Source organism: Silene latifolia, chromosome 6 (assembly GCF_048544455.1).
Source record: "Silene latifolia isolate original U9 population chromosome 6, ASM4854445v1, whole genome shotgun sequence".
In the NCBI taxonomy this organism is placed as follows: Eukaryota; Viridiplantae; Streptophyta; class Magnoliopsida; order Caryophyllales; family Caryophyllaceae; genus Silene; species Silene latifolia.
In genome coordinates, this window is record NC_133531.1 from 1,146,280 (window position 1) to 1,168,672 (window position 22,393).

General features: G+C 39.4%; 1 pseudogene; it reads left to right on the forward strand.

Annotated features, from left to right (window-relative positions):
- Positions 1-1,317: 1,317 nt before the first annotated feature.
- Positions 1,318-15,112, forward strand: LOC141586543 (putative galacturan 1,4-alpha-galacturonidase SALK6; annotated as a pseudogene).
- The last annotated feature ends 7,281 nt before the right edge of the window (positions 15,113-22,393 follow it).

A 22,393-nucleotide genomic window follows, 5' to 3' on the forward strand; every position in this document is an offset into this window, starting at 1 on the left:
CAACCTAGTTTACTACTAATGACAAGAGATTTATATCTTGGTAATATGAAAATACTAATACCTCTGCCTAACAAATTTAATCTTCGCATTTTTTATTGACTTCCTTTCGGTTAAAATTTGCTATTTTTAATAAAAAAAATGAATTAATATATAAGTTGTAAAATTATATTGGTATTTTGATTAAACCTTATATACAAATATCTACTGAATTATTTTGTATCACGATTACATATATTATGTCCTATATCTCGATTAAAGCATGCACAAGAGTGAAAATTTTAAATTGGAATATCAATAGGCAATGATGAAAGCATGGAAGGAAGCATGTGCATCAACAACACCATAAAAAATAGTAGTACCAGTAGCCAGTAGGAACATACTTGATGAACTGATCAATTAACCTTGTTGGCCCATGCAAAGGTCAAATTACAATCGAGCTCGCACGTAACTTCAAGGCCCCTGCTGATCCAAGCCAGTTGAAAGACAAATCCATTTGGGTTAAACTAGAGCATGTCGATGGGCTCACAATGACTGCTCTTAAGGGCGGTGGCTCTTTCGACGGTCAAGGCTAAACCGCATGGAAGCAGAACGAATGTGCAAAAATTGGCACTTGCGATGAATTGTAACACCCCATATACTCAGGAGCCTTACCAAGACCTTCCCTAGCATATAAGGGCATTACCATCTCGGTTGCCCGAGGATAGTAATAATCAAATGTCGATAAAAGATAACAACCAACCAAATAGGCGAACCTACCTTTCGCAACCGCAGCGATTCCACGTCCGATCACAAGATAACAACCAACTAAGTAAACCACCTATACAAACAGTACAACCATCTATCATTACTACTACAAACCTAACGTAAAACAATGATGACGATGACATACTGCACCTATACATAGCAATCCGGCGTCAAGACCGCTATCCGACTCAAGCATCCCATCCCCATGGTGTAAGCATCCTCAAAGAACCCCAAGTAGGGATGGTAACGGGCCGGATCTGGACCGGGTCCAATAAGATCCAGATTCATATCCGCATGTTCCACACTAGATCCATATCCTATCCATATCCGACGGGTCCAATTATTTAAGATCCAGATCCATATCCAACGGGTCCGGGTTGGATCTGGATCCTATGCGGGTCTAAGTTATCAGCCAAACCAAAAATTTAAAAAGTAAAATGATAAAATTAAAAAGTTAATACTCTAACTCCAGTAGCAATTTCAATAGCCAAGTACGTAAACATTACTAGCATTCACAACGCCTAACTACAATGTCTATATAGCTCATTACCAAAAAAAAAAAAATAAAGTCATATGAAGCAAAAGAAGAACGTCTGGTGTGAAGAGGATGAACAACTATTATGTGAAGTGAATGAAAGATTCAAGGCAGACCTTAGACGTAGAGCGAGGGTATAGAAATTAAGAGTTTGTAAAGTCATTATGGTGAATTGTTTTTTTTTTTTTGAATGTATGAATTAAAGAAGCCAGTAAGGTGATTAAGTGAGTAAACAAGCAAAAAAAAAATTTTCTTAATTGAAAACGGATTAGCGGCTCGGGTCCGGGTCCAAGTGATGAGATCCATATCCATATCCGCTTTATAATTAATGGATCCATATCCGACCCGTATCCAACGGGTCCCAAAAAATAGGATCCATATCTTATCCATGCGGGTCGGATCTTGCGGATCCGGAGCGGATCCTGGATCCATTGCCATCCCGAACCCCAAGGAAAGGATTATGGTGAAGGAGAAAGAGGGTGACGACATCTAGGTTTCGGAAATGAAGTGCGGAAATGATTTGGGGTTTCACGATTATCGATTTATAATTTCCCTCTGCAAACCCGTTACTCGATCGAGTAACAGACTTACTCGATCGAGTAACCTCTACTCGATCGAGCTCCCAAGCTACTCGATCGAGTAGCCACAGCTAGATCGAGTAACACACAAACTAAAGCTCACTACGCCACAAGTAATCACCTATAAGTTTCGTAAGGTCAAGATCGGTGTCTAAGGTCAGTCAACGTCGGTCAAGGGGTCCCTAAAAGGACGAGTATTACATGAACTTCTTTACGTACGTCTTTTTTTAATAAACCTACTATACCTTTTTAAGTCAGTCGCAATTTCGTGTCAGGTTCGTATAATTTTTTGTTAATGTATACCGTAAATGCAGAACTTTAGGTTAAACTTCCTCAACAACTGTAAGATTAGTGGTATCAAATCCATCAACAACAAGTTGTACCACATGGAAGTTTTGGGTGCAAGAACGTGACATTATATGACACCACTATCAAAGCTCCAGCTAACAGCCTTAACACAGACGGTATCCACATTGGACGGTCTGAAGGCATAAACGTGATCCTTGCTAAGATCGGGATAGGGGATGACTGTGTGTCCATGGGAGATGGTGCGAAACAAGTCCTTGTTGAGTCGGTTACCTGCGGTGTAACACTACGGTTTTCCTAAGTCTGTCACTCGGCCGAATATGGCTTACTCGGCCGAGTAAGTGTGTCGTGTGCTTCTGGACAGACTACTGTCCAGGAACACTCGGCCGAGTATGGAAATACTCGACCGAGTAGAGGATACTCGGCCGAGTATACTCTATACTTGGCCGAGTATCCGGTCTGACGGATATTATTTTTCGCGGTTTGATTAGAGACGGTTAGAGTTATAAATTAAGATTCACTGCTTCACTTGTTACGTTTGACAAAACCTAAAACATTCTACGTAACTCTAATCCTCTCTAATCTCTCCCAAGAGCGTTGATGGTCCGTGAGTCCCTGTGCTTTTCTCTATTGCGTCGATTTCATTGGTAAGTCTCTTATGCCTCGTAATCAGTTAATAGGTCGTCTGTTAGGGTTTTGCCTAATTATTATTTTGGGTGAATTTGAGGGTTTAGGGTTTGGTCATCATATATGTGTTGATTGTTGGTTATCATTGTTGTAGGTGACGATGTGGTATTTGTTATGCATATTGTATGATTGATTACAGCATAGCGGATTGCGAAAAGGTAGGGTTTCTCTACTCAGTTAATGTTAATTTAATTAAGAATGTGATTGTATTGTGTATGACTGTTTTCTGCTGATCATCGGTGTAACACCCCGGTTTATAAAAGAAGTCCTCGTCAAGACATTCTCTAATAAAACGGACTGTTACCATCTCGGTTTCCCGAGGTAGTGAATAACAAATTAAACTCCAAGGCAATTATATAATATTTTAACTTAATTATTACAGACCTCTTTTCAACTCAAATTACAAGAACTGACATAATTAAAAGTGACAGTCTTCTAGATGATGATCTAGTTACTAAGTCGTCTGATCCAGTGCCTCACGCCCGCTAAGCTCCCGTCCTATCTCTTAAACCTGTCAAGTCTGCTCCCCATAAAACGGATCATCACAGGTGTTCACGAATACACAGGGTCAACCACGAGGTTGAGTAGGGAAAATAAAATAAGTACGACAACAAAATACATAACTCCATTTCCAATTCGTCACATCCTCCACCTCTCCATATCATAGACCCTGAATAATCTCCGCACCGTATTACAGACCCTGAATAACTTCCACACCATATCACAGACCCTGAATAACTTCCACACCGTATCACAGACCCTGAATAACTTCCACACCATATCACAGACCCTGAATAACTTCCACACCGTATCACAGACCCTGAATAACTTCCACACCATATCACAGACCCTGAATAACTTCCACACCATATCACAGACCCTGAATAACTTCCACACCATATCACAGACCCTGAATAATCTCCACACCATCCTCCAACGCATATGGATGATCAAAAGAAGTTGATGCAACACAATATATATAATCAATAAACTGATGAATCATAAAATCATGCCAGTTACCCGATGTTGTGATATCATACTCAATACGATTAAATCGGTCAATCACCTCTCCAAATATACATGATAACGTAAATCAATAGCCACGAATCCAGTCAACACAATTCAACAACAATGATAATAGGACAAGTGTATTTCCCTACCTCAAGTGCCAGCAAATCCAATTAAGCGAGTCTTAAATAAAGTAATGAATTTGATTATCGATCCTTCACGAATCCGCCACCTAAAACAATTATAATATTTATAATTACCAACTACTAAATACAGAGATCTCTCAAATAGAAGTCTTCCCGAAATACCATCCCGACACCAACTTATGCCCGGCTGATAATTAAAATGATCCGATTAGTATTTGACCCAACTTCCCCGAAATAGAAAGTTATTAAAGTATAATCTTTTAAAATGGAACATTCCCGATATAGTAACCTTTTCATTTTAACACACCCGTCTCAAAATCCCGTTTCTAGTAAATAAATTATTATTTTATTTTAATTAACTCGGAACTTAAACCAACACGATTATTTAAACGAATTATACGATTTAAGGAGGCCCGAATCCAACATAGAACAACTCAAACAATCCCGACTCTAATTATATTAAATAACTCGAGAATTAACTTAACTCAATTATTTAATGACACGGGAATTATATTAATTAATTAAGAATACGACCAATTAACGAATTATATTAATTAAATTATGAAAAACCCGTCTTTAATTCGCTAATAACTCGGAACTAGATTAATTAATTAAGCATGCGATAACTTACGAATTCTAATGATTAAACAATGACGAAAACCCGTTTCGAAAACAAAACACAACCCGTCATCAACCCGCGCCACCTAACCAACCCGTGCCCCAAAGCCACCGCCAACCACCACATGCCAGCACCAACATCAACCTGCTCCACCCCCGACACCCAGAAATGGGTCGACTCTTGCCGGCAAGCCGAGCCACGGCCCTAACCTGGCCTGGTTCACCACCCAATCACCACAAACGCACCAACTATGCCTGAAAAGACACGCTGCAACCACTACGACTACCCACGACCCCACCTACAACCACCTTTGACACCATCTCCGACAACTACACTACACATAGAACGTGGCGCCACCACATCGACCTCCCCCGAGTCAATGGTGGCACCACCCCAAGACTGACCAACTAAAAACCCGCCTGAAACCAATTAAAAACCTGTTTATACTACCCCTGTCACTGCCGCCTTTCACGGCCACTACCACCACTCATCACAACCCCAACCACCACCATGACACTCGTCTCTCACCACACTACCCTTATACTCTATCAACAACCACCATAGACGACAATATAAGACACGACACAATCAACCAAAACCCGACATTAATACTAAAACAGAGGAGGGAGGTTGTTTCATTACCTTCTTGCCACCACTACGGCCACCACGGCTACCCTAGGTCGTCGACAATAGTCCCTTGGTCGTCCCTGCTGCACCGTCAACAGCCGCACTCCTTCTCTCTCTCTCGCTAGCACAGTTTGGGGTGTGTAAACATGGTAGGAAAATGGTAGGGTTGTCGTGATTTAATAAGGAAGGAGGAGAACAAGGGAGTATGGTTTGTATGGGTGTTGGTGTAGGCGTGGAATTGGTGTGGAGATTGACGTGAACAAGGGAGTATGGGATGCATAAGTTCTATAAAAATAATCAAGCATGCTTTTGTTTGTCTCCTGGGCACAAAACACTCCCAAAAAAAACGGTCCCCTTAATTATTTTGGGTCCGATTGGTTTCTTATTTGCGTTTAACCAATACCCGTAATCCTATACTTAATTATCTTATGTGAAACGTAAACTTACGAGAATACTTCCGTATTATCCCGACATTGAGTAACATAAATATGTACCTACTTTCATGATTAAATTTACCGTCTTGTGATTATAGTTTGTTATTTATTATATTATAATATTATATTATTTCGCGACATAATACGGCCGGCTTATAATAATTTATTAAAAGTCAGGGTATTACAGTCTTCCCCCCTTAAAATGAACTTCGTCCCGAAGTTCACCCAACGTAACCGCTTAAAGGGTTTACTCAACTTCTTTTACTTGTTCCTTATTTGGTTGTACTTTATAAAGCTACACGTAAAAACTTCGAAATGTTAGATTCTACCCCCCTAAAAAAAATTGTTACGTCCTCGTAACTCACCTTAGATGAACAAGTGCGGGTACTTCTCTTTCATAGACGTTTCAGTTTCCCACGTAGCTTCCTCGACATTTTGATTAGTCCATAAAACTTTCACTAAAGCTGTTTCTCCCTTCCTAGTTTTTCTTACTTTCCTGTCCAGGATCTCTTTTGGCATCTCCACATAGGATAACTGTTCGTCTACTTCAACAACATCATGGTTCAGTATATGCGAAGGATCACTCACATACCTCCTCAATTGTGAGACATGTAATACATTGTGGACCTTAGCTAGAGATGGAGGTAAAGCTAGTCGATATGCCACTTCTCCCACTCTGTCCAATATCTCATATGGTCCAATGAATTTCTGACTCAGCTTTCCCCGTTTCCCAAATCTCATCACCCCTCTCATCGGCGATACTTTCAAAGAAAACTTTCTCTCCACCTCGAAAGAAATATCACTTCTCTTGAGATCAGCATAGCTCTTCTGCCTATCTTGGGCAGCTCTCATCTTCTGCCGGATAACCCGAACCTGTTCCACCATCTCTTGGATCATCTCTGGTCCCAACACCACCGCATCAGCTCGATCGTCCCAACACACAGGACTCCTACACTTCCTCCCATACAAGGCCTCAAAAGGAGCCATCCTAATGCTAGCATGATAGCTGTTATTATACGAAAACTCTATCAACCCCAGTCGATCCTCCCAAGATCCCCCAAACTCCAGCACACAGGCCCTCAACATATCTTCCAAGGTCTGAATAGTTCTCTCAGTCTGACCGTCGGTAGCTGGATGAAAAGCTGTACTCATCTTCAGCTGAGTACCCAATGCTGATTGTAGCTCCTGCCAAAACCTAGATATGAATCTCGAATCTCGATCTGAAACAATGTCCTTAGGCACACCATGCAATTTGAGCACATTCTGAACATATAACTTAGCCAACTCAGCTTTACTCCAGGTATCTTTCATAGGAATAAAGTGAGCAGACTTAGTCAACCTGTCAACAATCACCCAGATCATATTGTTGCCTCTCTGAGTTCGTGGCAACCCCACAATGAAATCCATAGATATACTTTCCCACTTCCACTCTGGCACCTCTAGAGGTTGAACCTTGCCCTGCGGCCTCTTATGCTCCCCTTTCACTCTCTGGCATGTCAAACATCGAGACACAAACTCAGCAACTTCCTTCTTCATATTTGGCCACCAGAAAGTCTTCTTAAGATCTTTGTACAACTTGTCACCCCCCGGGTGAATGGAATACGGCGTGGCATGAGCCTCGGTTAAAATCTTCTTCTTTAATCCCTCATTGTCAGGGATGCACCACCTCCCGTTGAATCTCAAATTACCATCAGAATGAATGCTGAATTTGGATTTGACCCCTCCATCAGCTCTCTCAATCATCTCACGCCATTTCTGGATTCTAACATCGTCTTTCTGCAACTCTCGAATCTCCCCATACAACTCTGGCTCCACAGTCAAATCCCCAAGGGTCTCTCCCTTCCGGATCATGTAAATCCCCATCTCTCTCAGCTCATTATACAATCTTACTCTCGATCTGGCACTACACAAAGCATGGATGGACTTCCTACTTAGTGCATCCGCCACCACATTCGCCTTACCCTCGTGATAGATAATTTGCATGTCATAATCTCCAATCAACTCTATCCACCTCCTCTGCCTCATATTCAATTCTCGTTGGGTGTAAATGTACTTCAAGCTCTTATGATCCGAAAACACTTTAAAAGTAGCCCCGTAGAGATAATGACGCCACAATTTAAGTGCGAAGACTACTGCTCCCAACTCCAAGTCATGGGTAGGGTAATTCTCCTCGTAGGTCTTCAACTGTCGTGAAGCATAAGCGATCACTCTCCCATTCTGCATCAATACACACCCCAGACCATGCTTGGAAGCATCAGTATAAACCTCGAAATTCTCACTCCCATCTGGTAAGGCCAGGATAGGAGCTGTTGTCAGGCGTTCCTTAAGGATTAAGAATGCCTTCTCACAACTCTCATCCCAGACAAAACGATTCTCTTTCCTCATCAATGATGTCAAGGGCTTTGCTATCTTCGAGAAGTCCTTGACAAATCTTCTGTAGTAACCCGCCAAACCTAAAAAGCTTCGAATCTCGCTCACATTCTTAGGACTCTGCCACTTAGTCACTGCCTCAATCTTGCTTGGATCGACGGACACCCCTTCTTTAGAAATCACATGCCCTAGAAAGGCAACTTTCTTCAGCCAAAACTCACACTTGCTCAATTTTGCATTCAATTCTTTTTCCTCTAGTACCTTCAATACTTTCCTCAGGTGATCTTCGTGCTCCTCCTCATTCTTGGAATATACCAGGATGTCATCAATAAACACGACCACGAATTTATCCAGGTATGGACTGAATACCCGATTCATCAGGTCCATGAAAACTGCTGGTGCATTAGTCAACCCGAATGGCATTACCACAAATTCATAGTGGCCATACCTTGTTCTGAAAGCGGTCTTGGGAATGTCTTCATCCTTTATCCTCAGTTGGTGATACCCCGATCTCAAATCAATCTTGGAGAAAACTCCAGCTCCGCTCAACTGGTCGAATAGATCATCAATTCTAGGCAACGGATAACGGTTCTTGATGGTCACATTGTTCAACTCTCGATAATCAACACAAAGCCTCAGACTCCCATCTTTTTTTTTTACAAATAACACCGGTGCTCCCCATGGTGACACACTAGGTCGGATGAATCCTTTTTCTGCCAACTCATCCAACTGCTTCTTCAACTCATCCATCTCTCTCGGTCCCATCCGATACGGTGATTTAGATATCGGTCCTGCTCCCGGCTTTAGATCAATGGAAAATTCAACTTCTCTCTTTGGTGGTAATCCAGGGACATCATCTCGAAATACTTCCTCGAATTCTCGTACAACAGGTATCTCACTAGCCCTAGGGGTCCCCGCCTCACAATCCCACATCTGACACAAGATCAATTGGTCCCCCTTCCTCAGACTAGACTTGAGGGTGTTAACAGAAATAAATTTGACTTTAGGTTTGACCAAGTATCCCTTGTAAGACACCCTCACTCCCTTAGGTCCCCTTAAGGAAATCTTCTTCTGGTGACAGTCGATAAAAGCTCTATACTTCCCCAACCAATCCATTCCCAGAATCACCTCAAATCCCCCCAAGGGAAACTCAATCAGGTCACAATGAAAGACAACCTCCCCGATCTTAATTGGCACACTCCTATAGACTCTACTACAGGACACAGACTCTCCAGAAGGTATAGTCACAGAATCCCCAACCAAATCAAAAATTTCAAGATTCAAAATCCTAGCATGCTCTCTAGACACAAAGGAGTGGGTAGCTCCGGAATCAAAAAGCACAAAGGTAGGTTTCGAGTTCACAAGAAATGTACCAGTCACCACATGAGCATCATCTTTAGTCGCTGCTTCCCCATGGCATAAAGTTTGCCCTTGGACTTAGCTCCACTGGCTGGTAGTAGCCGCCTGACTGTTGGTTCCCTTCGGTTCCGGTCTTTTGATTATTTCCACTTCTGCTGTACTGACTCTGCTGAGAACGGTTCTGGTAATTGTTGTAGCTCCGCTGGTAATTACTGCTAGCCCCAGACCTCATACCTCCTCCATAGCTTGACATGGGAGTACGGTATCCACTACTTCCAGATGTATGCATGCGCGAACCACTGTATCCAGAGGTAGATGTGTGGTACCCTCTGGACTGATTCCCACCAGATGATCGGCATACTGCCTGCTTGTGCCCTATCTTTCCACAACCATAACAAACTAGCCCAACGGCACCGGACCCCGTTCTACCACTCTTGTAGCCACCCTGATTGCGGTTACTTCCCGAAGCATTGTTGGTGAAGTACCCACTGTACCTGTTGGAGTTCTGCTTCTTCGACCCAGCGTTCTCACTTTCAGCTTTCCTCTTTTCGGCCTTTGTCTTCTTCTCATCCTTAATCATCTCAGCAAGCCTCTCCGCCGCCCCAGCCCTCAGGTAGATGTTACGGACTGTGGTGGGCGGAGCGGATATGAGTCTCTTCTTGATGCCAATTGTCAGTCCCCTCTCAAACTTCATAGCTAACATTGCATCATCGAAGCCCACTTCTCCTACATGTTTAGCTAGCTGGGTAAACTGCTTATAATATTCTTCCACTGTCATATCTTCTGCCATTTTGAAGATGTCAAACTCCTCTCTCAGCTTGTCCTTCTGAAATTCTGGAAGGAAGATATTATGTAAGATCCTCTGGAACACATCCCACTCTACATACTCACTTCCATGCTCTGCTGCAGACTCACGAATAGACATTTTGTTTGCAGACCACCAATCTCCAGCCATACCCCGGAGATAATGAGCAGCTTGATCGACTTGCAATTCCTCCGGACAAGCTATAAGCTCGAACAAATTACTGAACTCCCGGCACCATTCTCCCAGCAAGTGAGGCTCTCCATCCCCAGTGAATTGGGTAGGGTTGTGCCTTGCAATAAACGTGCTCATCTTAGCAGAATCCATACGCTTGGCCTTTAGGGCCGCATTCTCGGCTAGCAACAGATCTAGCTCCTCTTGCGTGATGTCAACTACTGGTCCCCTCCTTGCTGGAGGCATTCTATACTATTAAAGGAAATCATTAAATCTCACTGATTAGAAGTACCTGTCTAGATTAAGCTATATGCCCCAAATTATAATAATCATCCCCTTATAAACATGCGCAACTATTCTCACTACAACCTACATATAAACATGGTTCAGGGATCACATAACCGCATATCACTAGACAGAATACTATACTTACACAATATAAGGAATCGTCATATATCATAATTAATTCCGAAGCATATTAAGCATTCTTTCACAAACCCTCGGTTTCCATATTAATATCATTGACATATCCAAGAAATCTTAATAACTCCTTTATCACCTCCAAAATTGCCATCTCTTCCTATTCTACCCTTTCTCTCGTATGCACTTGGGGTACCCGGGTAAAACTGAGAGGGCCAAAGGTTCGGTGTGAGGGGGCCCCTAACTCATCCCTTACCTTAAGTGTGCTCCTAACAGTCCTATCCCGGGGGTTCATTTTATTTAGACTCTTCCTATGTTCATTGGATTCATTTGTTTAGGCCTGAGGATCGTTCGCTCTGATACCACTTTGTAACACCCCGGTTTATAAAAGAAGTCCTCGTCAAGACATTCTCTAATAAAACGGACTGTTACCATCTCGGTTTCCCGAGGTAGTGAATAACAAATTAAACTCCAAGGCAATTATATAATATTTTAACTTAATTATTACAGACCTCTTTTCAACTCAAATTACAAGAACTGACATAATTAAAAGTGACAGTCTTCTAGATGATGATCTAGTTACTAAGTAAATGCGATCCGTGCCTCACGCCCGCTAAGCTCCCGTCCTATCTCTTAAACCTGTCAAGTCTGCTCCCCATAAAATGGATCATCACAGGTGTTCACGAATACACATGGTCAACCACGAGGTTGAGTAGGGAAAATAAAATAAGTACGACAACAAAATACATAACTCCATTTCCAATTCGTCACATCCTCCACCTCTCCATATCATAGACCCTGAATAATCTCCGCACCGTATTACAGACCCTGAATAACTTCCACACCATATCACAGACCCTGAATAACTTCCACACCGTATCACGGACTCGAATAACTTCCACACCATATCACGGACCCTGAATAACTTCCACACCGTATCACGGACCCGAATAACTTCCACACCATATCACGGACCCTGAATAACTTCCACACCATATCACAGACCCTGAATAACTTCCACACCATATCACAGACCCTGAATAATCTCCACACCATCCTCCAACGCATATGGATGATCAAAAGAAGTTGATGCAACACAATATATATAATCAATAAACTGATGAATCATAAAATCATGCCAGTTACCCGATGTTGTGATATCATACTCAATACGATTAAATCGGTCAATCACCTCTCCAAATATACATGATAACGTAAATCAATAGCCACGAATCCAGTCAACACAATTCAACAACAATGATAATAGGACAAGTGTATTTCCCTACCTCAAGTGCCAGCAAATCCAATTAAGCAGTCCAGAAATAAAGTAATGAATTTGATTATCGATCCTTCACGAATCCGCCACCTAAAACAATTATAATATTTATAATTACCAACTACTAAATACAGAGATCTCTCAAATAGAAGTCTTCCCGAAATACCATCCCGACACCAACTTATGCCCGGCTGATAATTAAAATGATCCGATTAGTATTTGACCCAACTTCCCCGAAATAGAAAGTTATTAAAGTATAATCTTTTAAAATGGAACATTCCCGATATAGTAACCTTTTCATTTTAACACACCCGTCTCAAAATCCCGTTTCTAGTAAATAAATTATTATTTTATTTTAATTAACTCGGAACTTAAACCAACACGATTATTTAAACGAATTATACGATTTAAGGAGGCCCGAATCCAACATAGAACAACTCAAACAATCCCGACTCTAATTATATTAAATAACTCGAGAATTAACTTAACTCAATTATTTAATGACACGGGAATTATATTAATTAATTAAGAATACGACCAATTAACGAATTATATTAATTAAATTATGAAAAACCCGTCTTTAATTCGCTAATAACTCGGAACTAGATTAATTAATTAAGCATGCGATAACTTACGAATTCTAATGATTAAACAATGACGAAAACCCGTTTCGAAAACAAAACACAACCCGTCATCAACTCGCGCCACCTAACCAACCCGTGCCCCAAAGCCACCGCCAACCACCACATGCCAGCACCAACATCAACCTGCTCCACCCCCGACACCCAGAAATGGGTCGACTCCTGCCGGCAAGCCGAGCCACGGCCCTAACCTGGCCTGGTTCACCACCCAATCACCACAAACGCACCAACTATGCCTGAAAAGACACGCTGCAACCACTACGACTACCCACGACCCCACCTACAACCACCTCTGACACCATCTCCGACAACTACACTACACATAGAACGTGGCGCCACCACATCGACCTCCCCCGAGTCAATGGTGGCACCACCCCAAGACTGACCAACTAAAAACCCGCCTGAAACCAATTAAAAACCTGTTTATACTACCCCTGTCACTGCCGCCTTTCACGGCCACTACCACCACTCATCACAACCCCAACCACCACCATGACACTCGTCTCTCACCACACTACCCTTATACTCTATCAACAACCACCATAGACGACAATATAAGACACGACACAATCAACCAAAACCCGACATTAATACTAAAACAGAGGAGGGAGGTTGTTTCATTACCTTCTTGCCACCACTACGGCCACCACGGCTACCCTAGGTCGTCGACAATAGTCCCTTGGTCGTCCCTGCTGCACCGTCAACAGCCGCACTCCTTCTCTCTCTCTCGCTAGCACAGTTTGGGGTGTGTAAACATGGTAGGAAAATGGTAGGGTTGTCGTGATTTAATAAGGAAGAAGGAGAACAAGGGAGTATGGTTTGTATGGGTGTTGGTGTAGGCGTGGAATTGGTGTGGAGATTGACGTGAACAAGGGAGTATGGGATGCATAAGTTCTATAAAAATAATCAAGCATGCTTTTGTTTGTCTCCTGGGCACAAAACACTCCCAAAAAAACGGTCCCCTTAATTATTTTGGGTCCGATTGGTTTCTTATTTGCGTTTAACCAATACCCGTAATCCTATACTTAATTATCTTATGTGAAACGTAAACTTACGAGAATACTTCCGTATTATCCCGACATTGAGTAACATAAATATGTACCTACTTTCATGATTAAATTTACCGTCTTGTGATTATAGTTTGTTATTTATTATATTATAATATTATATTATTTCGCGACATAACACGGCCGGCTTATAATAATTTATTAAAAGTCAGGGTATTACAATCGGAGTGTTGGTGTGGTGGTGGTGGTTGTGACGATGTTGTGATATTTTTGGTGGAGTCACTTGCGGGAGTGGCTTCACGCCTTAGTTCGCCCTCCGTGGAACCCGTCACGGGAGGGGATGTGCACATTAAGGAAAAGGGTTATCGCTCGTTGATGAGAGGGATTTTGGTGGGGATTGGCTGCGGTCCCCCACTGGCGGCGTGGACTACCTGTTGCGATGAGTAGTCTGGCAGGGTTACACACTTCGGTGTGTAGTCGGTTACTGTGTGAGATTGGGTGACCGGAGATGGAGGATGATCAGCTGGTTATTTTATGCACTTGTCTTATTTTAATTATGCAGAACTGACCCCGTTGTTGTTTTGTAAAATCTGTGGTGATCCATTCGGGGATGGTGAGCAGATTGTGACAGGTGATGCATTTGGTGAGCTCGGGGTAGTCATGGGAGAGTCACCACGCCGGATTAGTTATCACTGTCATGAGTCTTAGCTATTGTTTTGTAGTTGCTAACATTTGGATATTTTTTTGTTGGATTTTGAGATAATGTAACTTTTATAATTCTCGTACTTTAATAAATGTGTTTGGGACTGTTGCTATTGATATTTACTAACCTCGGACAACCGAGATGGTAATGACCTTTCATCTTTGGGGTAGTCCTGGTAAGGTACCTTGGTATGAGGGGGTGTTACATGCGGTCCAGGACACTGTATTAGCATCGAAAGCCTTGGGAGATACCCAAATGAGGCTCATGTCACTGGTGTCACTATCAAGAACTGAAAAATCAGTAACACTCATAATGGTGTTAGAATCAAGTCTTGGCTTGCTTCTTACGAAGCTGTCGCATCAGACTCACACTTTGAGGATATCACTGTCGAAAATGTTGGAAACCCTATTCTTATTGATCAAGAGTACTGCCCTTACGGCCACTGCAAAGCAAAGGTAAGCCTTATATAATCTACATTCGTACTTTAATGTTGTTGATAATGTCTTCTAGATATTGATCTAATATATGTTTTTCTAAATTCAGAGGCCATCAAAGGTTAAGATCAGCAACATTCAAGGGTGGTGCGGCCGTCTCGATGTGCGAGAATTTGAAGCCAATCACAAATGACAAGCAGAAACCCGTGGCTTGTGGTGTACTTGCTCCGGATGGTCCTTAAAGAGTTCATTAGCACTCAATAAGGTTATTAGTGACATTTAGTATCTAGTTGTTTCTAGCATATAGGGAACTCATAATTGTAGTTGACATATCCAACTTGTATTAGGATGTGTTTGATGATTGATCTCTCTGAGTGAGAGAGAGAGAGAGAGAGAGAGAGAGAGAGAGAGAGAGAGAGAGAGAGAGAGAGAGAGAGAGAGAGAGAGAGAGAGAGAGAGAGAGAGAGAGAGATAAGGGTTCTCATAAGTCCCTTACATCTTATGAGTCCCTAAGTCCTTATATGGACCTTAAGATGGAAGGGATGGAGGGATGAGATTACATCTTGATGGAGGGCCACAAATCTCCCTCCCTAATCTCCCTCACTAATCCTGTATAACTCTTTCCTAATCTGTATAACTCCTTCCTCATTCTAATTCTCCCAACTCACTCACTCATTATTCATTCTCTCACATTTCTCCCATCCCTCTTTCTCTCTCATTTTCCTCTCATTCTCTCAAAACAAAAAAACCCAAATAAAAACAAACTAAAAAAAAACAAAACAAAAACCAAAAAATAAACACAAATCCTCCACCAAAAACAAAAAAATAAACACAAATCCTACACAAATCCTCCACCAGCCGTCCTCCTTCTCGGTGACCACTAGCCCACCACCTATGCCCACCACCAGCCACAACCTCCATCAGCCGTCCTCGTCTAGATCGAACCGTACCAACGACAACCACAAAATCGACTACACCACCCGACCAAGGACAACCGCACCACCTTGTCCTATTTTTTTGTTTTCATATCTGCCCCATAACACCGAACCACAACCACCACGACTAACCTCCGTCGACAACCACCACTCACCATCTCGCCTCCTCTCACCAACCGCCACCATCTCACCTCTCCCTCTCTTTTTCGGTAACCACCGCACCACCACTCGCGCCCACCACCTTCGTCACCACTCCTCACCAGACCACCACAGCCGCCACACCAGAGCACCACAGCAACGTCACCTCCTCCGTCATCTCCAACCGCCCTCCCACCTTTACTCCCCTTTCACCAAAACCGGCCACCACTAGTCCACTACCATCACTGACCACCAACTTCCAGCCCTACGCCGCCACCAAGCTTCCAAGTTCCGGATCTACCACCACCACCAACTTCCAGCCCTTTCTTTTTCGACACTGGACCTGCCACCGCCACCCTCTTCTCCCATAATTTTTTTTTTCAGACTATGACAACCACGGACACGACCCCCACACCTCTCCAACCGCCGTTGACCACCAACCAATAACAGCCACCAAACCACGACAACCTCGTACCACCCCCTCCTTTGTCTCTAACACCCGCCATCGACAGCCTCGCACCACGCCTTCTTTTTTTTTCTGGTTTTTTTTTGTTTTATTTTAGATCTAGTTTTTCTATATATATTTTTTGTTTTCATATATATTGATTTTTAGATTTGTTAATTTTAATTTTCAGGTTTGTTGGTTTGAATTTTTTGTATCTATTTAGTTTTTATGTTTTCTAGATTTGTTGGTTTTATTTTTTATATTTAGTTGGTTTTTATTTTTTCATATTTGTGAAATTGCTTTTTTTTAAGATCTATTTGTTAACTTTTTAGATTTATGTTGTGCTTGTTTTTTAGATTTATTTTTTCATATATGTCTATTAATTATTTCAGATTTGGTATTAATTTTGTGTGTTGTTGCTGTTGTTTTTTAGATCTATTAAATTTTCAGATCTAAATTCGTCTTGTTATTGCAATTAAAGTTATACTATTCATAGCTAAAGTTATACCTTTTTAACATTAAAGCTACACAATAAACATCTAAAGTTATACATTGTATGAATTGAAGTTACACAACCATTCAAGTTTGATTTGTTTGGTTTTTGGTTTTTTTTTGTTTGGTTTTTGTTTTTTTTGTTATGTGGTTTTTTTGACTTATTGGTTAGTTTTTTTATTATTGTTATTCAAGTTTTTGTTTTGTACTTTTTTGACTTATTGGTTTTTTTTCACAATTTATAATGTGTAACTTTAGTGTTCATTATGTGCAACTTTAATGTTCATTATGCGCAACTTCAGTGGCATTATATGCAACTTCAATGGCAATATGTGTAACTTTAGTCATCTTCTTATTGTGTTGGTTCAAATCTGAATTTATATTCCTAAAGTTGTACAAAAAATGATTGAAGTTATACTATGCAACTTCACTCACAAAAATAACTGAAGTTATACTATTATGGACTAAAGTTATACAATTTTGGACTAAAGTTACACAAATTTGGACTAAAGTTATACAAAAAATGACTAAAGTTATACATACTATTATGGACTAAAGTTGAATATTAAAGTTACAATATTTAGGATAAAAGTTATATCATTATGGATTAAAATTTACAATATTTAGGATAAAAGTTATATCATTATGGACTAAAGTTATACAAAAATTGACCAGAGTTATACAAAAATGGACCAAAGTTGTACAAAAATGGACTAAAGTTGTACAAAAATGAACTAAAATTATACAAATATGGACTAAATTCATACAAACAGTACTTATATAAATTCAAATTTGTAGTGTTGGTTTTTATTTGTTATTTTTTTTTGTTATACTTGTATTTTTTTCTTTTGTCAACAAAGAGAAATGAGAAAACAAAAGTTATACTTTCATTGAAGTTACACACATTCCTACTAGAGTTATACATTCGTTGAGTAGAAGTTACTCATATCCTTACTAGAGTTATACATTTACTGAGTAGAAGTTATACATTTACTGAGTGGAGTTATACGTTTAGTCCATATTTGTATAACTTTAGTCCATTTTTGTATAACTTTAGTTATTTTCGATAAATTAATTGGAATTTATACAAGTACTGTTTGTATGAATTTAGTCCATATTTGTATAACTTTAGTTCATATTTGTATAACTTTAGTCTATTTTTGTATAACTTTAGTCCATTTTTGTATAACTTTAGTCCATTTTTGTATAACTTTAACAATCACCACCAAACTACCACCACAAAATGAGATAATAAGGTTATTTTTCAAAAGATTAAAATTAACTTATTATATGAGATTTATTTTTGTAGGTCTAAGATCAAAATAAAAGAATCTTACAAAATAAAAACGAGATTTGAAAACCCAAAATATTAAGAAAAAAATGTAAAAAAAAGCGAAAATTGAGAAAATAGATAAAAAGACAAGAATAAACAAAATAAAAGACAACTAAAGAAAATAAATAAATAAAATAAAACACAACAAAAATAACGAATGAAAAAAACAACTCAAAACATAAAAAATAAACATCAAAACGAAAAAAAAAAACGGCGGCGGCGGTGGTTGTGGGTCGTGGGGTGGTGTCGGGTTGGGTGGTGGTGAATGAGGAAGAGAGGAGTTGGGTGATTTATTTGGGTTTTGGTTTTTGGGGATTTGGTTTTTTTGGGGTTTTTTTAGAGAGGAGAGAAAAGTGAGATGTAGAGAGAGGAGGAGATGATTGTGATAATGAATTAAGGGGGTGTTTGGTTGAGGGGTTTGGAATGGATAGGAATGGATTTGGGCAAATCTAGTGTTTGGTTGGCTTGTTTTGGAATGGAGTTAGATACCTGATGGATTGTAACTCCATTCCAACCCCATAGAATCTCATACCCAAGTTTTCACCCAAGGTTTCAACTCCATTCCCCCATAGTGTAAAAAATAAACATACCAAACAAGTTTAGAGTGGTATGGGGATCTCAATCCATACCTCTATGGTATGAGATTCTAATCCATTTCATTCCACCTTCTTGAACCAAACGACCCCTAATAAAAGATGAATGGATGATTAGTAAATGGGATGATTAAGTTAAGGAGGCATTTAGAGGAGATTCATTTGTGGCCATTCATTGAGATGAAATCTCATCCCTCCATCCCCTCCATCCAACAGCCCACATTAAGACTTATGGACTTATAAGATTAAGGGACTTAGTTGATCCTCTCTCTCTCTCTCTCTCTCTCTCTCTCTCTCTCTCGCTCTCTCTCTCTCTCTCTCTCTCTCTCTCTCTATCTATCTATCTATCTATCTATCTATCTATCTATCTATCTATCTATCTATATATATATATATATTGAGTGTAATATTATCGTAAATAATAACGAGAAGTGATTACTAAATATTCAACTTAGTCTCAAGCCAATATTCAAAATAATGCTCCAATGTAAGCCAACAAACTAATTTAGGACAATTTGAATATGTTTGAATTGGTTATTTTTGTCAGAGCGGCTTCAGATAGGGTTAATTCGTGCTTGGTTCATCTTTTGGGTATTTTATTCGAGTTTCCGGTTAACTTTACCCGATCTATTGGTAAATGAATTTGTCACCGAAATTTTTGATTTGACTCACATGGTTTTGAATCGTCAGCTCCTTTTTCATTCACTTATTCTTGAACTAATATTACGTATGCCATGGAGATAGCAAAAAACTACTACCAAATACTCGAAATAACTTGACAACCTCATTTAGTGTAAGGGAAATTAATTGCTCTGTACTAGTTATATTATATTACTAGATATTATTTGACGTTAGAAATGAGTCTGGATCATGTGTCCCACTTTTGTATTTCATGTTGTGTTTCACTACTTTAATCTTCTAACACCTCATCCTCTTATGATATCTAAATATTTATTTTTAACGTTTAATGGTTATGTGTCAACTAGAGAGATACTGAAACACAAGATAGGACACGAAAATGGGATAGAAAATCCGGACTCGTTAGAAACTCACCAACTATGACTAAATAGTTAAATACTCGTAATAACTAGTCTATATATCGGGCAATGTACGTGTGGTATATACAAAACTTTTAACTTTTTTTTTACCATATTACTTATAATTAAATCGACATCTTGTTAATTTTTTTCACATCAATGTATCTTAGCCTACTGATTAAGATGGAGGTATAGTGGACATTAGGTCATAACTCACAAGTTCACATCTTCTTCATCCTCATGTATTGTAATGCCCTTATGGCTCAACTAACAGATTAAAGGTTGAGCTGCAAAACTAACCAAGAAAATTGAATAATGTCCTAAAATGTGTATTATAATGAAATTAGATTTGTTTTTCAATTCGAAGCTAATTTTGATGATTTTTTTTATCACGAAACTTATTATAGTTTATGAGTTTATATCTATTTTATTTTATTTTATTATAATTAAAATATATTAGTTTTCAATAAAAAAATTAATTTGATTAAAAAATCATATTTAAATAAAAGGTTAATGGTTTAATGAAAAAAAACATCAATCTCATTTGTTTTCTTATTTAATGAAGTGGATTTTGGAGGGAAACAATTCATATTGTTTACTTAGTATATAGTATGTATGTACTAGCTTTGTGGTTTGGCTCGAAAGAGTCGAGACTAGTGGTTAAAACTTGGGTGAAATTTCCAAGAGACCTAAGATCAAGCATCTCTAAGAACAATCTTGTGAAGTATTTATGGCCTGAGTCCATGCCTTTTAGACTACGAGCCTGCAGTGCGCGCCAAAAATAGTGGTTGCGGGTTCCCTCGTCATTTAAAAAGGTTGTTTATAATGCCCATCCCACCTCTATCCTTAGGCAAACAACACTTATCCCACGCTACTGCAAGAACTCTATGATGCTCCTCACTTACAGACTAGAGGTAACTCCTACAAATAACATCCACTTTACAAATCACTCCCTTATGCAAAAGAAAAATCCTAGTGCAGTAACTATGCATTTGAGTGACCACAACTTTCACTAATACCTGAAGCTTCAGAAAATGTTACAAAGGCCCTCATAATCACCTCGGTTGACTCATAATCCTCTATTGAGAAAAGAGTAAATCATCAGCAAAAACAAAATGACACAACCCCAGGAATCTGCATAAATGGTGAAATTTAAAGCCAATCCTCAATGTGACCACATCCAAAACTCAAGTGAGGTACTCCGGGCACAAGGTGAACAACGGAGGAGACATAGGATCTCCTTGCCTAAGTCCCCTCCTACCCTTGAATTAACTAAAATGTGCTCCCTTCAAAGATAGGGAGAAAGAAGTAGAAAATACACATTGCATAATCCAATTAATCATCTGACCAAGGAACTTCAGTGCAATAATTAAGCATATCCTCCGGAAAAGTCCACTCAATAGAATCATATGGTTTCCTAAGATCCACTTTCATCATGATCCTAGGAGAGAACCATTTCCTGTTATAGAGCCTGACCAGATCCTGACATATCAGGATGTTGTCAAGAATATCTCTACCTTGGATAAAAGCCTCTTGATTCAGACTTATTATCTCAGGAAAGACATTAGCAAGTCTATTACATATGACCTTTGAAATGCATTTGTAAAGTACATTACAAAATGCATGCAATAGGTCTAAAATCATTGACAGACTCAGGACTCTCCTTCTTTGGAATCGAAGTTAAAATAGTGGCATTCAACTGTTGAAACAATTTTCCATTAAGGAAAAATTCCTGACGGCCACCATAATATCATCCCCAGTTACTTCATGGGCATCTTTAAAGAAACCAGCTAAAAACCCATAAGGACCATGTGCTTTCTCATTGGGAATTAAAAACAAGGCCTTTTGAATCTCAGCCTCTATAATAGCTCTTCTTTAATTGCTATTTAATGTTTTTCCTTATTGAATCATGTTTTTTTTTATTCTCATTTGATTGTTGTAGTGAGTGATATCGTTTTTGCGCAACATTTATATGATACTTTTCTTAATTTACAACTTTATTAGAATGATGATTATTATAAAATAAGTAAGTAGTATTAACCATATTTGCAAGTTTGGAGATAATTAATGATATTTAATCATTAAAATATTTTTCACTCATTTTATCTTAACCCTTTAATCAAATGAACATTTTTAAATGAGATGTGTATAATAAATAAAATCACATAGATATTCATGAAAAATTCTCACGTTAAAAATTCAAAATTAAAAGGCATGCTACCCTTTTAACCGACTTCGTTAAAAACATAAGAGAATATTATACTTACACTAAACATGCCTTAATCTATACATGATACATCTATAATCTATTGTACGTTAATACAATTCCAAAAAATTGACTACACATTATAAATTATGAATACATTAAAAATTTCACCAAAACATGCATTCATCAATATTAAAGTATGTGATTAATGTAGATATGCTAATTTTGCTACCTAGATATAGAGTATGTGATTAATGTAGATATGCTAATTTTGCTTGAAAATCAATCTTTGTCAAATATAGATGGGAGAAGCAAATGATGTGTTACTTCGACCACGTACATAG